Below are 4,759 nucleotides of genomic sequence, written 5' to 3' on the forward strand. Positions count from 1 at the left end.
TGGAGGTGGTACAAACACAATACTCCTTTGCTAACTTCACCATCGGTCTACGGTCATTTTGAGCCCTTAACCACCGCGCTGACACCCCGAGAAGTTATGCTTTTAACCGTAAACTCGATGAACCGCGAGTTCACCCGCTGCCGTCCAGCCATTTTCGCCGTTCACTCATGAGTCAAATGCCGGTTTTAACAGGGAATTCGCTCCGCGCTGTGTCCACGGTGATAGGAGTGGAGGATCGACTCCATTCAAAAACGTTTGGATTCCCTGGCTTCTCCTCTTTCCGGACACGTTTGAATTGTTATCCTAACCCCCGGTAAACCGAAGTTATTAACCCGCAAACGGCACCGTGTTTGTCCGTACACAATGATACTACAGTTCATAAAGCAGACAAGTGAAGGCAGTGGTTTTAAGGGTTAAAAAAACATGTCTTTATTATGTGTAGAACAACATATGTGTAGAACAAAATCCAATAGAAATGATTCAAACATGCAGACAATCAGGCAGTAGCCATCTCTATGCTGAACATAACAATGATGCTACAGTCAGTGAGGTAAAATAGTAGCCATCTCCTTACGATAGCCCACATACGTTTCTTTCTCTTTTCAGCATTCCTCTTTCGAGTATCCTTCCTTCTGTCTTCGCTCTTCTGTCTTCTCTCTTTTCTCTCCAAAAAACCACGGTTAATAATATACCACATGCCGAGGGAAAGGCATAGGATAGTTGGAGGAAGTTCCTCCATTCTGCTATTGTTGCTGTGTTGTGTCTCGTGAATGTTATGACGCGTAACTCCGCCTACTATCGCCTACTCCTCCTACTAGCTCTGGGTCTGTGTGTATAATGGAAAACCAGAACTGATCAAAAGCGGGCTAAAGTGACCCAACCCGACCTGACACGAACCGGGCTGGGCTGCTGATGGAAAAAGGCCATTTGTTTCAATGACTGGGCCTAAACTGCAGTGCTACACTGCCTGTGGAGAGACATCCTGGTCAGGATCAGTGGTGTCCCTGTAGGTCAGTAGTCAAACTGTTGCCAAAATGGTGGCAACTGAACATCTTGAAGGAGTTCAAAGCACTGAGACATCTCTTAGCAGGCAGAGACATGGCGAACTCCTCCGGAGAGTGGAATCTAACACAGAGATGTAGGACATTATCAACTGCGTAGCAGTGAAAGTAGTGTTTGCTGCTACTGTCAACAGATTGAAGTCTGTCCTAGTAGACTTTCACTAGGCCATGTGAGGCCCTGTAAGCAGGGTGGAGAAGAGGTTCAACCAATGGCGTTTTTGTTCAATCCTACCTTCTTTATAACTCAATGCGTGTATTGTGCCATCAAGTTTAAATGGGTCAAGACTGAGCAAGTCAAGTATGGTCAAAACACACCTCCTTTGGTGGGGTGCAGGGCAGAGAAAAGCCAGTATAGAATGAAGAGCCTGCACACTCATAACAAAATGACCCGACAAAGATCCATGTCTGTTCAAATCAAAATATCAAATCAAATCAAATTTTATTTGTATAGCGCATTTCTTACAAGATGCAACTCAATGAGCTTCACATACTGACAGAGCCGCAAGCAGGCAAAAGTAAAAACCTGTACACTATGTAGCCAGGAAAACTCCCTTGCAGCCCTCCACACATAGAGCGACTACTAACCAGTTTGCCTACCAGCACCCAGCGGTGGGCCCCCACACCCCCCCTCGGGGAGCCCCCGCCGCCCCACACACCCAGCCCGCCCCACCACCAGCACACCCTTCCCAGCCAAGCAAGCACAGACCATAAAGGCCCCGCACAAGGACGGCCAAGCAGGTGCCCCGGCGGCGGAATATGTTGTTTCGTAAAGGTCTGTGGTGGAGCATTGGAGTGTGCAGGGCTGTTATTCATTCTATCAAAGACAGAGCAATGCCTTTGGCCTATGTATTCTCAGAAAATGAAGAGTCTTGTGTTTGATTCTGTGCTGTTTTTTACTGTCTATAGTCTAAACATCCAGTGCCGACATCAGACAGAACATTATTAAGACTCTTAGAAAACTGGGTCTTACCACGACAACATGGAAGAGGAGGTACTGGTTAAACTGGATTTAAATCATCAGTATGCAGTACACAGCATACTGTGAGGTGTTTTCCATATCAATGTCTTCAACCACCACTGTCTTGGGTGGATCTTCAAGAGCTTGTCAGAGGAGGCGATTCTTTTTTGAAATTCACTCCTACGGTTGTCATTGTCTTCATGCAGGACAGCCTTAACAGTGGAGTGGATACGCTGATTGAATACATCACTACCCACTCCCCTGAGACACATACATAGTATTACACACACACACACACACACACACACACACGCGCACGCACGCACACAGTCACACACAGTCACACACACTTCACTTGCAACAAAGTTTTATCATATAGGGAGAAACTTGTTTGCCACAACGAATGAGTTCACTTCACATTTTTCAAACATGCCTTCAAACCCTGAGGCCCGTTGACGGGCATGGGCATGTAGACATTCCTTTACATTTCTTTTGATTACACTGTCACTGAAACAATAATATTTAGTGACAGTCCAAATTTAACTTTAAAGGAATCCAAGGAATCTAAATGTGATGCAACATGCAATTCTTGGCAATCTAATTCTCACTATTCTACTAGTAGTATTATAATCAACTAACAGTTTTGACCATGATGAAGCCTATCTATGTCATGTGAATCTCGTATCTACCACTTTACAGTAGCTAACCTGGTTTTGGATGACTGGGTCCAAGCATTTGGGGCTGTGACAGGTCTTGGATAGTGATGGAAAATCAATGTAGCTTTGTTGATTGACAGACCGAGTACAGAAAATGGGTCGAGTAAACAGAATTCTTGCAATTTAGTAACACACAGCTTAGCTTATAATGCTGTTTATAATGCTATTCCTGCTGGACTACCGTTAGCTTTGGAACGTTCAGTTGAACAGACGTTGCCGTTTAAACAACAACAACAAACAACAAACAACACCGGCATGATTTTCGAATTATATAGCAAACGGAAACGTTCTCATTCTATTAATTTCGACGGGTCGGGTCATGCAAAAATATGTTTTCTGTCTGAACAGTCAGAAGAATGAGCACACATCTGCCCTGGGCTGGACCAACACATCTGCCCTGGGCTGGACCACCACATCTGCCCTGGGCTGGACCAACACATCTGCCCGGCCTGGCCTGGGCTGGACCACCACATCTGCCCTGGGCTGGACCAACACATCTGCCCTGGGCTGGACCACCACATCTGCCCTGGGCTGGACCACCACATCTGCCTGGCCTGGCCTGGGCTGGACCACCACATCTGCCCTGGGCTGGACCACCACATCTGCCCTGGGCTGGACTAACACATCTGCCCTGGGCTGGACCACCACATCTGCCCTGGGCTGGACTAACACATCTGCCCTGGGCTGGACCACCTCATCTGCCCTGGGCTGGACCACCACATCTGCCCTGGGCTGGACCAACACATCTGCCTGGCCTGGTCCTGGGCTGGGCTGGACCACACATCCACGCCCTTCGTTGGGCGCTACACTGCCAAATATCTGCTGCTAGCTAACAGGCTAACAAAGGTGATGCAACCAAAGAAGCAGAGGGCTTGCTAAACTTAGACAGAGAACTCTGTGAATAGAATCATGGGGAGGAGAAACAAAACATTGTAATTCTGTAATTCTATGTGAAGCTGGCAGACAACCCCCTTGTCTATGAAATGTCAACAGGTTTGTAGCACCACGCAGCATGTCGACAATAGAGTCTCTAGTCGTTGATCTTCTTATTAGGGTGGCGATTTAATAATGCAATGCAATGTAACAAGTTTGGCACACTACAAAGACGCAGGCCCTAATCATTGTCCGTGGATACAGTCGCTACTAAAACAACAAGTTGTGGAAGGCGATCTGGTAAATGCCCCCCAATCAGAATCATCATTTGGCCACAACAGCCTAGGCGCAGTGGGCAACTCTTGCAGAAAAAATCCAGCGCATTGCATTGGATCTGGTTACACACTACTGTAGCCCAGCCAGAATCACTCAACCCGGCAAATAAGCTTTCTAAATCAACTACTTTAAGACAGAAAACATAAGATCCTCACCCAAATCTTGGATTCGGACTACTGAGGAATCCGGGATCACCTCCTGGTATTAATAAACCCGCCGTGTCATGGGTGTGTGTATCCTTCGGAAGGAGAAAATGTGTTCGGAACGAAAAGATTACGTCCCCAACACACAAGCAGGCAGGGGGGAATGCAGGAATGTGACGTTCTGTCCGGTTTGCTGACAGGACGTGGACACGTGGAGACTTGGGATTCTGGGAGGTGGAGTTCTGACACCGTGTCCAGTGTCCACTGTCCAGTGTCGCTGCATGCAATTCCTACTGCATGTATTAATGTAACTTCTTAGATAGCTATATGGGACTTACTCCTTTTATTACTAACTTTGAGGTAAACTTAGTTATTGTATTCTTACATGTGCGAGACGAATTTCCCAGGATCCATTCTTGCCGATACCACTATCATTCATTTCTACTCTACTCTACTGTATTCTATTTCCAATTGTCATTCTGCATTTTGGTAATTCTACAGTGAATTATGTGAGATGTGTCGTATTCTGTATTTTGTGTTTATGATTGATGGCATGGCAGCAATGGCTAATTCCCCTTTGTCATCGGATACAGTCGATCATTTGAACACAGTTTGTTTATCATTCGTTTTCTCGACCTTTTCTTGCAATAGATAATGGTTATAAAATAGCTT

At 46.1% G+C, this 4,759-nt stretch overlaps 1 protein-coding gene across 1 annotated transcript in view; it reads right to left on the reverse strand.

The window, feature by feature from the left end:
- The window catches only part of ctif (CBP80/20-dependent translation initiation factor), a gene marked incomplete at its 3' end in the record, with an annotated part of 93,847 nt that extends 89,648 nt beyond the window's left edge, over positions 1–4,199 (reverse strand). Inside the window, exon 1 of the mRNA XM_080529611.1 lies at positions 4,100–4,199. The remainder of the gene's footprint in view (positions 1–4,099) is intronic.
- Positions 4,200–4,759: the final 560 nt, after the last annotated feature.

Source organism: Nansenia antarctica (genome assembly GCF_963989245.1).
Source record: "Nansenia antarctica genome assembly, chromosome: 4".
Taxonomy (NCBI): domain Eukaryota; kingdom Metazoa; phylum Chordata; class Actinopteri; order Argentiniformes; family Microstomatidae; genus Nansenia; species Nansenia antarctica.